This window comes from Gymnodraco acuticeps, unplaced genomic scaffold (assembly GCF_902827175.1).
Source record: "Gymnodraco acuticeps unplaced genomic scaffold, fGymAcu1.1, whole genome shotgun sequence".
NCBI lineage: Eukaryota > Metazoa > Chordata > Actinopteri > Perciformes > Bathydraconidae > Gymnodraco > Gymnodraco acuticeps.
The window spans coordinates 1,781,570-1,800,349 of record NW_022990358.1 but is presented as its reverse complement, the minus strand read 5'-3'; the positions used below and the strand labels follow the sequence as shown (position 1 = coordinate 1,800,349).

The 18,780-nt window shown below is 41.5% G+C and overlaps 1 long non-coding RNA gene across 1 annotated transcript; it reads right to left on the bottom strand.

Moving 5' to 3' along the window:
* Nucleotides 1-15,192: 15,192 nt before the first annotated feature.
* Nucleotides 15,193-17,580, bottom strand: LOC117551331. The gene is made up of 3 exons (XR_004569772.1): nt 16,762-17,580; nt 16,317-16,535; nt 15,193-16,115 (listed from the first exon to the last, which is right to left on the bottom strand). It is a non-coding gene; the product is annotated as an uncharacterized LOC117551331 (long non-coding RNA).
* Between the last annotated feature and the right edge of the window lie 1,200 nt (nt 17,581-18,780).

Sequence of the window (18,780 nt, the reverse complement as noted above, 5' to 3'; positions counted from 1 at the left end):
TCTGCGGTTCAAACAGACCGTCCATGAATGCAGTTTATTCGGTAAGTGAAATTCAAGCACTTTATTTCTTACTTGTCTTTTTATTCAGCTAACAAGCGAGACGAAGCTACATCTGTGCTAACGATGCTATCCGTAGCATACAAGTTAAAACATAATAGAGAAGTGTAAAACATTAAGAAGGATTATACTGTAAAACATAAGGCTTCTCGGTGAGGTTGGTAAAATAAGGTCATGCTTGTACATTAGTTAGTTTGCTAGTTAGGTAACTGTATGCATTGTTATTGTTAATTTAAAATAGGTATGCTCGACGATGCAGACAGCTAGCGTCACATTAGTGTTGAAGAGCAGAGTACGGTATGAGATTAACCCATAGATTAACCTCACTATAAGATCTGTGTATCTGAAAAATATGAATCTCACATTTCCAGTTGGTTCCAGAAATAACGTTGACGTAGATATTGCAATATGGTTTGTTGAGCTGGAGTTGATTGTTGAAGCTTACTGGTTAACGTTCATCATATTAAACGAACGAACCCAAACGTTGTTGTTTTTATTAATATTATTACCAATACTTACTTAGCATTTTATTATCATTACACTGGAGAAACCGACTTATTGTGGTTTGTCTTTTACCCTTACGTGTGTGTTACAAATGAATGTGAATATGGCATAGTACAAATATTTAAATTGACTGTCTCATGAAAAACGATTCTAAAATAAAAAGGACCCCAAAGTGAGTCAGCAAAACTTTCAATAATAATCTAAGGTATTGAGTTTTGGGATGTTACTTGCATACAAATCTATAAATGCCTTAAGGTTTCTAAAACATACAATATGTGGTAAATTCAACAGTGGACCCAGCAAAGATTCACATTTTTGCATGATTTTTGTTATTGATTTGTTGCTGTTACTTAATTATACTTTTAATAAATTCAAGTCAAGCTTAGTTACATGTGATGGCAGCTATATGCTCTTACCTGTGTCCCTCCTCCGCAACCAGACTGTATTCAAACTCTTAAGTACCAGTTCTATCTACTTTAAAACAGTTAAAAAGACAAAATCAACTACATTTATTGATATACCAATCTTTATTTTTGGGGCCTCTTCTTCTTTTAAATTAAACTTTCAGACATGAGATATTGAAATACAGTAATAGTTTTGTCTATTTAAAAAATAATGAGCCATTCCTTACAGTTAACTTCATATTTCTTATTGTCTAAAGCATTTATGACACACATTTCCCCCTCATATTCACAGTGTGGATCAATTGAGACAGCGTGCAGAGACTTTGGGAGAAACCTCAGCATGACGGATGTCCTGTCTGTGGGTTTGGCTGGAGAGGACTGAGGTGGAGAGGTCTTTCTCTGGGAGGAGGACCAGGCCTGATGGAGGAGGACCAGGCCTGATGAAGAAACCCCCTAACTGCATCTGTGAGCACATACTGGGCTCAGCTGTCACAAACAAATGATGGTCCTGTTTGACTTTGTGTTCACAATAAAAGTGTAGTTTCTTAGTGAATGTCCTGTATTGGTCTTTAATCTGAAATCAGCTTTTCATTTTCTTCTTGCCCCTCTGAGAAAACGGTGAGGCAGTTGTGTCCTTCAGGTATGTCCTTTCCTAACAGAAATGACAAGAAACATATGACATTATTGCAGAGCAAGTGTGTTATTTATGAAAGGTTTGTTTATTTAGCGGCTGTAGAAATAATGTATTTTTTTAATTTTAATGTGTTTTTTTAATTCATCACTTTGTACTACAAAGATAATCAGATTATGAATGAACAGTCTGCAGTTAATCAACATTAAAATATCTTATTAAATAATATTCAACTGCTCGGTTGTCTCACTGCAAGAACCACTTTTACCACGTCTTTTACAGACAATATGTAGAGACAAATGGTAGCAATTCTCACAATGTAAAATAATAATTGCCTTAAATACATTGAAATGTGAAAGCTGATTATAGTTGTTACTTTATCTATTTAAACCAGAACGTTTCTCGATTCTTTGTACAGTATGAAAGGAGTCTTTGTACCTTTGAGTCCATGCTGAAGTTCACTCATGTTAGGAATAGGTCTGTCTCTCGTGGTCAGCATCCTCTGGTCTGTCTGCATCACCTGGAAACTTTAAACAAACAGATGTATATGTAAAGTAACAATGTGTTGGTCACAGACTTTTTTTTACATGCAAATGTCATGTGATAATCTTTGTTATCCTTAAAAAAAGTGCTGGATATCAAAGCCCACACACACGTAAGGGTAAAAGACAAACATCTTCAACAAATGTAATGCAATGAATAATCTTCATTGTCACAGAAGCACACATAACGTCATATCTAATATTTAAACAAATCATTTCCTTGTCCCTAAAGCATTGACTGAGCTATTTTTCGTCCTCAAATGCAGGCATTAAGTTACATATTCACGTTCTGCTGCCACAATAAATCGGTTTCTCCAGTGTAATGATAATAAAATGCTAAGTAAGTATTGGTAATAATATTAATAAAAACAACAACGTTTGGGTTCGTTCGTTTAATATGATGAACGTTAACCAGTAAGCTTCAATAATCAACTCCAGCTCAACAAACCATATTGCAATATCTACGTCAACGTTATTTCTGGAACCAACTGGAAATGTGAGATTCATATTTTTCAGATACACAGATCTTATAGTGAGGTTAATCTATGGGTTAATCTTCTCATACCGTACTCTGCTCTTCAACACTAATGTGACGCTAGCTGTCTGCATCGTCGAGCATAGCTATTTTAAATTAACAATAACAATGCATAGTTACCTAACTAGCAAACTAACTAATGTACAAGCATGACCTTATTTTACCAACCTCACCGAGAAGCCTTATGTTTTACAGTATAATCCTTCTTAATGTTTTACACTTCTCTATTATGTTTTAACTTGTATGCTACGGATAGCATCGTTAGCACAGATGTAGCTTCGTCTAGCTGAATAAAAAGACAAGTAAGAAATAAAGTGCTTGAATTTCACTTACCGAATAAACTGCATTCATAGACGGTCTGTTTGAACCGCAGAGCCATAAGACAAGTGCGATATTTCAATGAAGAATACTCCACCAGGCATCAACACAACAAACACGTCCGAGTAGCAGCCTGGAGCTAATGAAGCTAACGGGGCTAGCAAAGAGACCACTAGCAGATGACTTCCGTTACATTAGAATGACTTCCGTTACAGCAAGAATCCCCTCACACACATAGGTGAAACACATGCACATTCCCTACTGAGAACCTTTCAGTAACATGTTTTTCAGGAGTGTGTGTGTGTGAGGTTAATTTTCAGTAGTGTGTGTGCGAGGTGTTCAGTAATGAATGTGAGAGGATTTCAATAGTGTGTGTATGACGTTAATTTTCAGTAGCGTGTGTGTGAGTTGTTCAGTAGTGAATGTGAGAGTATTTCAGTAGTAGGCTATGTGTGCAAGGCCAGATGTTTTCAGTAGTGTGTGTGTGAGGTGTTCAGTAGTGAATGTGAGAGTATTTCAGTAGTATGTGTGCAAGGCCAGATGTTTTCAGTAGTGTGTGTGAGAGGATTTCAGTAGTATGTGTGCAAGGCCAGATGTTTTCAGTAGTGTGTGTGAGAGGATTTCAGTAGTATGTGTGCATGGCCAGATGTTTTCAGTAGTGTGTGTGAGAGGATTTCAGTAGTATGTGTGCAAGGCCAGATGTTTTCAGTAGTGTGTGAGAGGATTTCAGTAGTATGTGTGCAAGGCCAGATGTTTTTTGTAGTGTGTGTGTGAGGTGTTCAGTAGTGAATGTGAGAGGATTTCAGTAGTGTGTGTGCAAGGCCAGAGGTTTTCAGTAGTGTGTGCGTGAGGTTAATTTTCAGTTGCGTGTGTGTGAGGTTCATTTTCAGTAATATGTGTGAGGCTTAATTTTCAGTAGTGAATGTGAGAGTATTTCAGTAGTGTGTGTGCAATGCCAGATGTTTTCAGTACTGTGTGTGTGAGGTGTTCAGTAGTGAATGTGAGAGTATTTCAGTAGTGTGTGTGCAAGGCCAGATGTTTTCAGTAGTGTGTGTGCGAGGTGAGTTTGAATGTTGGCCTACACGGCCCTTCATACAAGACAACATTAGCACGACCAGTAATCCTACAAGCTGTCATCACTACCCTCATGACTGTTCTCCTCACTGTCTTCCTCTCTGTCAGACATGGTAGCTGATGATAGGCCTACTACTTTCTCTCTGGTTGAGTCTGTGATTAGCTGCTTGCATCCACAAGTCAACAGCTGGGTTTGGGTCGAAAGTCTCTGTTGTCATCTTAGACAAGTGGATGTAATCAAATAAGTATGTGAACATAACCAATAACCTACCATAGACAATAACAAATTAATGTAACTTATTTTATTTTTGTTGTTCATATCTTATTTTACCTTAACATTTATTTATGTATGCATTTTTTTGTATCTCTCCAGTTTTAAAGGATATTTTTGGTTACTGTCCTATAGTATACATTGGAATGATTTCAAACCTGTTTTATCCCAATAATTATAAAGGAGTGCCTTGGAAATATGTGTTTACATAAATTGTGATCAAAACGTTTGAGACCCACTGAGATAACTAGACTAAAGTGAACTATCTAAACACTCAGAGTCCTTTACCTCACTGAGCTGTAGTTATCAGCCTCTCAGTCTGACTGGAGAGAACTCTCCTCCATATTATTGTAGAAACATCTTCTTCTTATATCCGTTAGAGCAGCTAGCACCAGATTCTAATAACAACTGCGCCGGAACCGGTGCACCCTCCCTCTCTCCCTCGCATTTTGGCTGTGGGCGCCAGATAAGCCAACATCCCCCATTTTCATCACTTACAGCGCCCATTGTACAGGGCAAATAAAACGTGTAACCGGGGTGAAAAGGGTGTTACATCTACTTAATTATGAATGTTGTTACATCAAGATAGAAAATTAGGATGAGCCCCAACGGTCAAAAATGTTTTTTTCCCTCCCAGAACTGCCAGCGCAGCGCCTCCACAGATCTGGCGCCCTAGGCGAACATCTATAACGCCACTGCTACCGCCCGGCCCTGAGTTCATATCAAGGGCGCCGGAAGCGGGGGGGCCATTGGCCCCCCCACTTTACGGCCCTGCCCCACATTTTCGCAGCAGCGGATGCCGCGGAACCCTGTACACATCCCGTTTCAATAATTCCCCTCTACTCTAAAGTCGCATCTAAAAAGAACGCCATCTGATCTAGCTGTGTATATTTTGTTATTGTTGATTGTTATATTCAATCTCATTAGCTACAGGCAATTTTTAAGCTTGTAAAGGGAAGAACACAGCTCGCCTCTCACTCGCCACTCTGCTCTTCTACAGCGCCGCTTCCCCTCCCTCCGCTGACATTATGAATGTAAGGCATAGTAATCATAGATAACACCGCAGGGTCCTTTACAGTTTGTTTTCATCTGATTTCAAATAAACAAAGTCTTGGCTTTCAGAATATTAAACTTGTTTCGGCAAATTCAGATGATAAATACAGCTTTGAAGCTTTTAACGGCATAATTACGAGCGGAGAACGGAGTAACTTGACGTCACAGCAAGCATAACAACAGCCGGTGTTTCTCCTGAAAGTTTTCCCCGGGAAACAAACGCAAAAATACACAAACACACACGCGTGGTATACACGCACACACTCGCGAGCTCCCCCCAGACCAGTAATCCAAACGAAAATATCTTCCCTCCGTACTACTTTAATCATTTGCTCCGCTAATAATCAATCAGAGCGATCCAGAGAAGAGGAAACTTTAAGGCCTTTTTCTCAAAATGATGACTCGGTGACAGTCATTATATAATGTGACATATTTTGCTTAATATAGCCTAGTACAAAAACAATCCTGATATCATTAGAAAGCTAGGAATCTCCTCTTTCCAACAGTGTATACAACTCAAAATGTGTCTTCGGATCAATGCGACTGATTTCGATGGAGCAGGTCACTTTGCATTAGGTAAAATACAGCAGGCAGACATAACAGGAAGAACATGTACATTTTAATCCAATCAAATAGGACATTGTCACACCATTCAAATGTATCCATGTACATTACAACCAATAACAAAGCTTAGATGTGTTTATTTGTTACGTTGTTTACGTTATGTGTTACGTTGTTCAGTGTGTGTCAGATAGATAAACTTGCAAACATGTCAGAAGAACCGGCGCATAAGAAAACAAAATACAGTCAAACTAAGCTGAAATTCAACAACTTGAATGTCACATCCCTGACATCCACAACTCCGGAGCCTGGTCCTTCAACCATAGAACCAGCGCAGCCAGATGAACCCCAGCAGCAGCTCTGCGGCCGCAGAGGCTGTCAAAACCGCCGCCGCCGGCATCGTTGAACCGAAACAGGCTGGTTCCGACTGCATGGAGGTTTGTTGTCGGGACATTGTGACGGGCCAATAAAAGCTTATTTGGGCAAAGAGAAGGTACTTCAATGCAGAATGGTACAAAAACAGAGAGTGGTTAATTATTTGCAAAACCACTAAACGAGCCTTCTGTGAAATATGCAGATGTGATGCTGTCAAACGGCTTGTAACTTTCTCCAAATGTGGAGATGACAGCTTTGTAAATACCGAGTTAATAACTGGAACTTTTCACAGAGCTTACTTCAGTCAAACACCAGTCAACATTCAGCTTGTCAAACAAGAGCGTAGCAGGAAAAAAGAAGAGATGGAATGAGCAACTGCGCTGTCATATGTGTGGGCTGGTCTGTATAGTTTAATGTACAGGAAAGGAGTGAGCAGAGGGTTGAGTTGTCCATTCTTGTTCTGTTTTCTCTGACTATCTTCCTCCTGAAGACCCTCTCAGACTTTCATTTGCTCGCGCTACTAAAGAGACACGTTACCATGGAAACCAAACAATGGTGTAGCTGTATTGAAGTCGAAACAGTAACATTTGGTGCGTTATGTTAGAATGAACAAATCAGATTTAGTCAGAAATCGGGAGGAATGCGGGATAAATATGACTTTGGGAGGAAAACGGGAGTCTCCCGCGAAAATCGTGAGGGTTGGCAAGTAGGCTATGTCACATACACACGCACTTTTTGACCCCCCCACTTCTGAAATGAATCCGGCGCCGCTGGTTCATATGCAACTCGCAAATGTCTTTCTCTCTCTCCTCTCTCTCTCTCTCTCTCTTCTCTCTCTCCCTCTCCCTCTCTCAATGTTGGTACGCAAATGCGCCTTTTTTCAAATGACCCGGTGCTCTTTTTTTGGCGGAGGTACCTGCGCACCAGTTATGTGCAGCCCTGGTTATATGCAAGGAGCCTAAAGACGGCCTAACTACAATACAGGCATCACTCTTCATAAAATAAACATTATAGGCAGATGTAGCAACTGTAAATGAGAGTTGTAAAAGCTGGACTTACCCTCAAGATTTCTTCGACACACTGAACCTCATCTGTCCTTGTCTGTAGAAAAGAAATGAATAAATGATCTGTTCAAAACAGTGAATAAACCTTTATGCAATTATAACATGACAGACATAGAAAATGGTAAAGGGCTAATATTTCCAAGAGCAAACCTTTTAATGGTATTTCACAGGTCAAACAGGTAAAATAACATAGCTAAATACAACATAAGACCCCCTTCAGATTGTTTACTTCTTGCATCGGTTTGTTGCAACTATATCTCACCAGAATAGAGAGATATCGAGCCCTACTTGGGAATTGGCCAGCTGTTCTTTATCTTAAAACCTGCATTATGTCAAATCATCTCTAAGTATACTGTAATTTGGGGGGAATTGAAAACACTGAAAACATTAAATACAACCATACCACATTAAAATCAAAGTAAAGAGATATATGCATTTCAGTGTTGTCCAGCAGAGAGCGGTAGAGACCTGCAGAAGCACTCGCATTGTTTCCATGAAGAGATGCAGTGGAGAGTTTGGTTTTAAAATGAAGCCATTTAACATTACAAAATAAGAGCAATATCAAGGTTCCACCGTTTTGGGGCAACAATTGAATTTTGATGTTGAATTAACATTCACATGAAAACCATATTTATTATAAAATACAAAAATATATGTAATTGTTATTTTACCATTGGTTGTTCCATTTAAGAAAGCTAGTTTAAGGGTTTATTTTTAAACTAGCTTTAGTTTCACACCAGAAGGTTTACACTTGTGCCGGAATAAAAAAAATGGCGTGCACTGGGACGTTGGTTCTCTGACCCATTAAACCTGTGTATTGACTTGTTTAAGGAAAAACACATTGTTGAAAGCACATTACTTCTTCTATTTCTCAATAGTTTGGAGGAAAGAGACATTTGTGATTGTACTTTATATCCAAAGTGTTTTATACATGGCAAACTGCAGATGTGGATCCTAATTTAGGAGCAAAGGTTTAGTAGGAATATAAATAATTGCCTGTAAAACCTGCAATGGAATAGTCAGAGTAGCGAGAATAGAAGCATATTTAGCACTGCTGTGCTGCTGCAGGACTGTAGGGGGAGCTGTGTCGTGCTGCAGGTGCAACGCCTGTGTGTGTCTATTTATGAATAGAGAGGCGAAGTCCCTCCCTTTCCGGGGGGAGCTCCATGGGACCTTATTTCGGAAAAAGTATGTATTGAAGTCAATGGAGAGAGAAAGATTATCTTTCGATCCCGTTTGAATTGTGCCACGAATTACACATATGATGTTTGTCAATTAAGTAACACTTTTTTTTGTGTGAAACCGCTCAATGAACTACATCTCCCATCTCGCACCACACACCAAGACGGCTGTCTACTGCCACCAGTTTACTCATTGGCCCACCCTGAGAAAGCTAAGGTGTTATTTAAAAAAAAAAAAAGTTTTTTATTTTTTTTAATTATTTTATTATTATTAATAATAAAGATTATTCACCCATTGAGAATATCCAAGAATTCAAAGTGAAATTCAAGTGAACAAATATCGAGTTTAATTAATGTTGTATGTGCTTTATCCTCTGAACCGAACTCATAACGGTAAAAACTGATTGTTGGTTCTGGCGCACGCCATAATAACGTGAGAGAGGCAGAGAGCTGCCTGCAAAATAAATGATGGCTCAAAGTTCACTAATGATCTTTGGTTTTTTTTAAAAAGCCAGACTCCAAGAAGAGCCCCCACTGCCCTCATCTAGCAGCGATCTATACGATCATATTCTGATAACGATGAAATAGCCCCGCCTCCCTCTCCCCACCTCTCCTGCTGCTGGGCTGTCAGAAGAAAAAAAATGTTAACGGGAACTCTGCAGCACGGTTCCCTCGTCCCTTGGAAGAGGCGGAGAGGTGGGTGTTTGTCATCTGCTGGTGGACAGTCCGGAGAGATATACACAGGGTTGGGTTGTAACGGAATACATGTAACGGCGTTACGTAATCAGAATACAAAAATCAAGTGTATTCAGCTGGCGTTACATTTGAAAAACGATAGACACCCCCTGTGAAAAAATTATCTCTTTAGCCCTTAGTGCTTTAAACACTCATGCAGCACTGCAGCTTCTCAAAACGCCTTAAGGGAAGGTTTTGTTAAATTTTAAGCCATAACCTTTGTCATTTAGTTGCACCAGAGGCATAAATCTGCATCTGCTCTCCGAGACAGTTAAAATGACATCAAGCTCAAAGCGGTCTGACCTTCTTTTGTGCCGTAAAGGGCACCGTACGGCATGAAAACGTGACCTTTGACCTTTGGAGCTTTGTTACATTTCAAGCCGTAACCTTTGACATTAGGAGCAGCAGAGACATGAATCTGCATGTACTTTTCGAGCCGGTTCTAATGAGAGCAAGCTCGAAGTGGTCGGACCTTCCTTTGTGCGCACCGTACGGCGTGAAAACGTGACCTCTGACCTCGGTTTTGACCTTCTCGAAGGTCGCAGGGTCCCCACATTTTGCAAGCGGGTTCCACAAAAGTGCAACAACACACACTCAAAGGCTCGGAGCACCAAGCACATTTTTGGATTTTTTTTCAATTTGCTCATTCTTCTCCAGCACTAGCCTCTCAGACTATTCGCATAAATCAGGATTATGTGAGAAATTTGACATTTTATTGAAAAAAAAATTCTGGGAGGGTTTAAGTTTCCATACTTCAGATTCCCAGACAACAGCCACCCCCCCCCCATAAGTATAAGTACATGGTACAAATATTTGAGTTGTTGGACACCCCCCCCCCCCCCCCCCCCCGCCCCACAACATTACAAATATGTGGGAGGTGGGACCCCATATTGACCCCCATGCAGTTAAAGTACAAACCTATTAGAATACCGCCACCTAGGGTCCAATGACATGCATGACACGCATATGATGCTGTCGTAACAAAATATGGTGGCAGCGGGATCAAAATCCCAGCGGGCCATCCCTTGGCCCTAATATTTTGACCGACGGCACTATATCCCTATGGGAGAAGTGGACGGCCGGGCACTAGAAAGCTTACCAAAGCCAAAATCCTCTGTCGGTTTACTATTAACAAAAAAAAAAAACACCCCTTTAATTCTGATACCTTTGCAGAGTTACAAACTTAAAGTTGACTTTGCTCAAGTGCGCTGCTAGTTATCAGACTAACCGTATCTAGCTAATTAAGGGTAGTTACCCGGTCAGGCTGTGCTAGCTAGCGCCCTTCTGTGCTAGCTGTGTCTGCCTACCTCGGCTGAGATGCCATGGTGCGCCTCTCTTAACAACCAAAGTTGGTTGTCATGCGTTTCTGACAGTCTTCGCCAAGCTGTTCTTTTCACTTGGTCACATTTTTCTTGTATTACCGCTGAAGAATTTGCTATTTTAAAAAGGGCTGTCAGGCGGCCGTTGGTTGATAGTTGCTGCTAACCGTCCGTGTTTGGGTCGTCCACTCTCTCTCTCTTTCTCCGTCTACTGGATTGTTCTACTCTATTCAGCCAGCCGGGGGCCAAGCTCAGTTTTATACACTCAATGCACTTCAAGCTTGTCACAAAAAGCGTCTAAAGCAGTCGTGTTGCTATTCTATTAGTAAATACAACAAATATGTTCGGTAAAAACTTTATTATTTACCGTGTTTTCCTAAACACGACAGTTTGTCCAAACTTTACACTGTTACCCCTGCGTGACAGACATGGTACAGTCATCTGTGTTTGGTTATGTTGTTTTCAACCCGGTATCACGGCAAGACGTGAACATGTGACGATTTACCATGCTGGGAGACGTGAAGATGTCACGGTTTCGTCCCCTTCAAACGTGACAGCTACACGGTATTGTTAACCCATGTTAACCAGTGGAGAAATAACCGGAAATACCAAGCAAATGCTACCCCGACGTAATGATTTATATTTTAATAGTCACACTCGATTACAGCGATGTTCTTGTTGCCCCAGCTGGTCGACACCTCTTTTAGCATAAACAAAGGCTACATTAATGTATTAAATCGATGTTAATCCATGCGTGTGGATGTGGAATTAACGGACGTGACGTTGTGCGATTGAGTTGCCAAGCAACAGCTTCGGTTCATGTTAATTTACAAACTATTCAACTACAACCGTAGTTATATTTAAAAACATGTTAGAAGGCCTCGCGAAATACTTTAATGCACATTAAAATGTAAATGTGAAGGAATGTGTGTATAACAAAATACATCGGTCATTAAACGAAACCGGAAACAGACGTAGGCAAGATCCTCAGCTCGATGATTCGATGGTTATCCGCAATGCATGCTGGGATTTGGTGTTTATGTGATGTGAAATCTGAAAACGTTTTTTAAAAATACAATAATACTTTATTCCGAGTGTGCTTGCTTTTCTCTTTGAAAGTCATCACATAACGGCATTGTAATACACGGTTCGGCTGCATTAAATATTACATATCTGCCGTAATTCTCTATTTATAGAGCCCTGCTGAGAAGACTTCTAGACAAACAGGAGAACTGCCGCCAAAACTGAAGATGTGACGTGAATCATAAATATATAAGCAATTAAACAGCATCTTACATTTATTTTCACACAATACGTCTCCTTGCAGTATCAACACTAATTCGGCTGACTTTTATATTTGATCCAATTGGTAGATAGGCTGTATTTACACCATAACCGTGCAGAGCTGATAGAAAGGGACACCTGGTGGTCAAAGCACGTGACCAGCTATTGCATGTTGCCCGACTTATCACTGAATATCGTTCCTAATGTGATACCAAGTCCATCTGAGACATGTGTACACCTTCAGACAGCCTCCCAGTGAAGCGTACGTTGTTTACTCAGAGTTTGAAAGCAGCGTGGAGAAGTTTTCAGCTGTGTTAAACTGTGATCCTCTCAGGTAAACTGTGATTCGCTCAGGGTCAACTGGGATCCACCCATGGGAAAATGGGATCCGCCCAGGTTAAACTGTGTTACGACTTCTGTGGCTATCTACCAGCGATCATGTTTAATATGAAAGACACACACATATACATCCCTTATAAAAACGGCATTCTGCAGCACTCATCCAGATAACATGTGACTGTTAAAGGTGACATGTCATGCTTTTCCGGTTATTACCCGTCCCCTTGTGTGTTATGAAGGTTTTTATGCATGTGAATGGTGTGCAGAGTCAAAACCCTCAAAGTACACCATGTAGCGAGTAAACTCTAACACAGAAAATACCTCCCCAAAACGCCTCGTTGGAGATACGTCACTGTCCATTTGATTCTTCCGGGTACATCATGATGTCATATCGTCCCCGGAACGAAATGGACCAATCCGTGGAGCCGTTACGTTACGTCCGCGGAGCCGTTACGTTAAGCCCCCGCTGATTGGTCCAAATTGACCAATCCACGGACTTCCTCACACACTCAGTGCAGGCAGCTCTGCTGATTTCTCCTCCCTGGCTGCAGGCTGATAACAGACAGTTGGGATCGCGGTGAAATTCTCTCTAAAGACCCATTCTCACAGCGTTTATCAACCTTTTTATTACTCAATATCAAGCCACACTTATTGTTTTTACTTCGGCTGTGACTTTGTGTGTGCTCAGGATGAGTTTGGCTGTGTTTCGCTGTGTATCGCTAAACAAGGAAATCACACCTCCACGGACATCAGCGCGATTCACAACATCCCGACTGGTCCCGACCAATCGGAGCACACTGGGCTCACAGGGAGGGGGGGGGGGCAAGAGCTGCAACGAGCCGTTTAGTGGAGAGCGTGAATACTGCTGAATACACATACTTTACAGAGATGCTGTATGCGAAACCAATGTGAGTTTGAAAAATTGCACAGTATAAATATATTCTAGTAGACCTCAACAATGGAATTATGATCAGTGGAAATGGCCATGACATGGGACCTTTAACTCGTTTTTGCAAAGATAGCAGCATAAATGTCATTGCTGCATGTGCAGGGATATTAGACTTTAAAATGCTGATGGGTCATTCATGTTGGTCTCGGCAAACAATATTAGGAATCCTCTATTCAAACTACATAATATTCAGTGTCCATCGACATGAAAATAACAAAAAAGTTCATGCTGGACTCAAACCCGAGTCCCAACAGCAAAAGTCACTCCAGCCCTGCGAGTGCGCCACGGATCAACACGATACCACGGTAAAACTAACACTTATCACAACATAATGTGGGCTCGCAGGCTGATAAACTAGGATATCTGATCTCGGTGGGTCTTATACCTCATTCACACCAACGGTGTTTCAGGGCCGGTTAGGAGCTGGAGCTTGAAAAGCACCGGGTTTTCCTCTTCACACCGCAGCGGAGCAGCCTCTTAGCTCCGGAATCCGGTTCGTTTCAAGCACCAAAAAATTGTCCGGCCAGAGCAAAAGCACCACATACGTCACGCTTACGTCGAGGCGGGGGCAGGGGCCAAGCCCCCAGGAAGTGCGCCGGAGTCTGATGAGAATATTCGTAGTGGCCAAACGGCGGTACTACACTTCCGTTTGGTTGCTGGGCCCGGAAACACTTTTTCCCATTGACTTACATTGGGAAAGAGTGGTCTGTAACTTGTTGGATAATTTTTTTTAAACTAAATAAACAACCCAGTATGAACACTTGTATAGCCCTTATTAAAAACATTCGTTCCTCAAGTTGTAAAAATGTGCTAATAACGTTATTCTGAGAGTTATTTCCCTCGGCATTATGAACGCGCATCTAACCCACGGGACCGCGCTGCCCGGCACGTTCATGTTACGTGTTCAGCACTACATGCGTTTATCTTTACCCATGGATGCACAATAACAACGGACCCATATCGCCTTACTGCCATCCCACGGAGCTGTAATAATGGATATATTGCACATGTTTGCTGTAATTCATCATTTGTAAAATATTATACTACATGGGCTGTATGATGTAAATCTTGTACCGTAAATGTTGTATTAAATAAAGTTAATATTACCGACGTAGATTAACGTTCCTGTAGCTTCTTATTGCACTTGCAATTGTTTTAGTTAATTGTGGGCTACTTAACATGAATAATCACAGTTACTATCCTTTTACTCCATCACATTTCAAAAATAAATAGGCTATTGTTATTTTAACTCCACCACAGTAATCCATCATCCATTTTAGATAAAGTTTTAACTCACAATTGATCATAACAGGCTTCAACATACATTTTTATATTTTACCAAGTGGTTTCATGTACAAGTTAACCCACACAAGTATCATGCTAAATGAAGCTCTGTTGCATGGATATCACTAGATCCTGATGTCAGCGTAATATAAAAGTACATAACGATTGATGTGTGATTTAGCATAATTTACTAGCTAGCCGCTAGTTGCTAACTGCCGCCTCGTGCCTGTTCTCGTTCGTTAAATCCAGTACCATGCTGTCATGAACGCGCGGTGCTGTTACGTGTACGCAAATTCACGTGAACGAGCCTTTTGGGCGGCGTGGTTAAAGTTGCGCATGCGCTATGAGCGCACATACGGGTACTTCTCAGGCATGCCGGGTAATCTGTGACGTTTCGCTCTCTCAAAAATTGGGCCATTTTGTCATCATGCGCTATTGAGCAACTCTCATAGGAATGAATGAGGCCCCGCCTCCCACGTTGTATCCAGTTCTTTAGTGATGGGAATTCCGGCTCTTCTTGGTGAGTCGGATCATTTGGCTCGACTCACCAAGAAGAGCCGGCTCTTTCGGCTCCCAAACGGCTCTTCAGTTTACCACTTATTATTAGAGCCGGGACTCGATTAAAAAAATTAATCTAATTAATTAGAGGCTTTGTAATTAATTAATCGAAATTAATCGCATTTTTAATCAAATATACATATTTGACCTGAGAACAGTGAGAAGCAATTTTCACATGGATTTTAGTATACCATTGAATAATGACTGAATACATAAGCTTAAGCAACAAAACATTGTTTATTTTTTTTCAAGGTGGTACTTTTTTAAGTAAAACACAATACTTTCTAGTACATTTAGAACATTGGAAACCCTGACTATTCAAAAACATCTCTCTTGCTTCAGAGGCCATAACAGACTTTGTTGATTTAAAAAATCTAATCAATTTCAGTCCAACTATCTCAATAACCTTGGCCAAAACAATAAACAGTTCAACATAAAGTGCCAGTTGCACCAACAACATAATAAATAGTTCAACATAAAGTGTACCATTTAAAATAAAATAAAAAAGTGCCAGTGATTGACCTCAATCCCTCCTATTCTTCCAATATCCTGATGAAAAATAAAATCTCTGTTGCATAGGCCACTGTTTGATCAACATTTCAGTAACAAGCCCCTTGGCCTCAGGATACCTCTAAGACTACTTATTCTGCTTCTTCTCTTTCAGCCAGTTGCTGAGACAAACTAGCCTGTTCACATGTTCAGAGCTCAAGGCCTCTTCTTTTGAACTATGTTACCTGCCAGTGAGAAAAGTCTCTCGCAAGGGACAGAAGTGGCAGGGCTGCCCATATACTTGCGGGCTAGGGCAGAAAGCTGTGGATGGGCCCCCTCATGAGTGGACCACCACTGCAGTGGGCAGTCTGTCTCACTGATGGTGGGCTCTGCCCTGTAGCGGCCCAGAGCCCCGTTGGGCCCCTCTTCATCCTCTGATTCAGAGTCTGAATTAAACAGCAGGAAGCTCCTCTTCCTTGCTGGCACCTCTGTGGGTTCTGGAGTGGCTCTGTCTGGTTCTTTTTGCAGCAGTGCCTCAACGCTGGTCCACACCCCTCCTCGCTCTCCTCTTGGTAGACACTTTAGGTCCTTAGAATCAGAATCAGGTTTATTGTCACATTACAGATTTACAGAGTAAAAAGGTGGGTGAAATTCATTTTCGTACATGGTTCCCATCATATTATTATTCCATAGAAAGAAAGAGGGGGGAGGGAAGAAGAGGGGGGGCAGGGGAAAGGAGGTCAAAAAGCAAGAAAAGAGAAAAACAAAGAAGACCATTACACATGTTACCTTAAAGCGCGGGTCGAGTGCTGTCGCCACCCTGAGCCATCCATGGTTGAGTGCATCTTGGCGTTGAGACAGGTCCTTCAGCCTTGAACCTCACCACATAGGCTGGGTCGTCATCTGAGACCTCCATGGTGCGGGTCAGGTGACGGAGAGCAGGTAACACAACAGAGCACGAGACATAAGTCTCACCCCCAAGGAGCTCAGTCACATGTGGATCCCTCCCTCCAGTGGATAGTTTTGGAAAGTGATTTATTATTGTACCAATTAATAGTAGATTAAAAACAGTAGCAACTTTATACTATAGTCATAGTGATATTGATATTCAGGACAATACATTTTGGAAAAGCAATTTAATTTATACTGCACAATCATAGTCAATTCACAACGTTTTTCAAGGGACAGCAATGATTAATTAATCCCATTAATAAAACAGTTGGTGGGTGTTTACCTGCATGATTTAAGGAGGGTCTCGAGCCTCTGCAGTCTGTCCCACTCTACTGTAGTCAACATGGTGAGCTTGTGCTTCTGTTTGGCTAGAGTAGCCTTCACAGCCTCTTGGTTCTTCAGCAGACGAGAGATCATAAACAGTGTTGAATTCCACCTTGTGGAAACATCCTGTATCAGTGGCTCTTTGTCTTGTTCTAGTTCTGTTTGCTCCTTGTGCAGTTCCTCTGTGTTTGAGGGGCTGTGTTTAAAATGCCCCACTATCTTACGACATCTTGCCAATGTGCCTGTGAACCCGCTGTCAGCAAGGCAAACTGTGATGGTCCTTTGCAACACGTGAGCAACACACGGCATGCTGGAATGTGAGCAGTCTCATTGCAGCGATCATGGTTCGGGCACAGTCTGTTCCGATTGTGGTGACTTTTAGTGTGACTTCCCAGGCCTCTGCCACAGACTCAAAATCTTCTGCCACGTTTTCAGCAAAGTGCCTAGTGGTGGTCTTCTGGATGGTCAAGGCAAATGAGTGAAGACGCCACTTGATGTCAATAAAGTGTGCCGTCACACCGAGGTAATTTGAATTGCTTACCGAGGTCCAATGATCCCCAGTCAGGGCAACACATTCGGCTTTCTCCAATAAATTCTCTTTATCTTCCTTTTCATTGTCATAAAGCTGCTGGATTCTTTTTGTCACTGTCTTTCTGCATGGCAGCTCATATGTTGCGTCAGACGATCAGTGTTGGGACTAACGCGTTACTGTAACGCCGTTATTTTTTACAGTAACTGGTACTCTAACGCATTACTTTTTAAATTCAGTAACTCAGTTACCGTTACTACATGGTGCGTTACTCCGTTAGTTTTTTTATATAGTCAACAGCCAGGCGAACAGAGATGAGAACTGTACTTGTACAGTACTTGAGTAAATGTACTTTGATACTTCCTGTGTCACATGCGGAGACGCGCTGTGGGCGTGTTTGTGTTGCTTACTAACAAGACTATCATGGCGGCGGCGGAGCTCAAGTCTAGTTTCTCCACCTGGAGATATTCTCACTATTTCACTTTTGTCGAGCACAAAGAAAAGAACGTTTTAGTTAAATGTAAGTTGTGTCTTGGCGGGTCAAAGATCCTATCTACTGCCCAAACCAGTAATTCAAATCTCTTAAAACATCTGCAAAAACAACATGCTGGGACGAAGCTAGTAGCTAAGACCACAGAGACTCAGCCGACGCCACTCCACCTCCACCTAAGCAACAGCGGCTGGATTTTAACCGAGGGACTGCTAGCCAGGGAAAAGTCGATAAAGCCATTGCACGGTATGTTGTAGAACACATGCAGGCTATTGCTACAGTGGAGTCACCCGATTCCAGGGAGCTAGTTAGCATGATACCATGTCCGGGCGGCACACAGCATATGGGACGGAACACTTTTTCCAACTACCTGGAGAAAGAATATACATAAATGGAAAGCCAGCTAATATCGATGCAATCCAGATAGAATATAATGCATGTCAAGTTGATCAACAGATTGTATTACTCTCCAATGCAATAACAGTACTGAAATGAAGGCTATAAGGGCATTAATGGGAGCCCTTTTATCAAGTAACGAAAACGTTACTTTTCACAGTAACGCATTACTCTTTGGTGTAAGTAATCAGTAAAGTAACTGAGTTACTTTTGACATGAAGTAACTAGTAATGGTAACTAGTTACTGGTTTTCAGTAACTAGCACAACACTGCAGACGATGCAATCTGGAGTACCTTTTGCAGCCCCTTATCTTCAACCACTCCAAGTGGTCTACAGTCGAGTGCAATCCAGTGAGCCAGGGAGTTGGTTATTTTCTCAGACGTGGACTTACTTATCCTGGCCCTGAAACCAGTCATCTGGTTGAGTGTGGGTTGGGTCAGGGTGTGGTTCCTTGTACTCGGAGTCGGGCTAACGTCCACGCTAGCTGCTACATGCTTTGCATTTAGGTGATACTTTAGGCTTGATGTGCTGCGGTGATATGCAAATTATTTTTTGCATAATT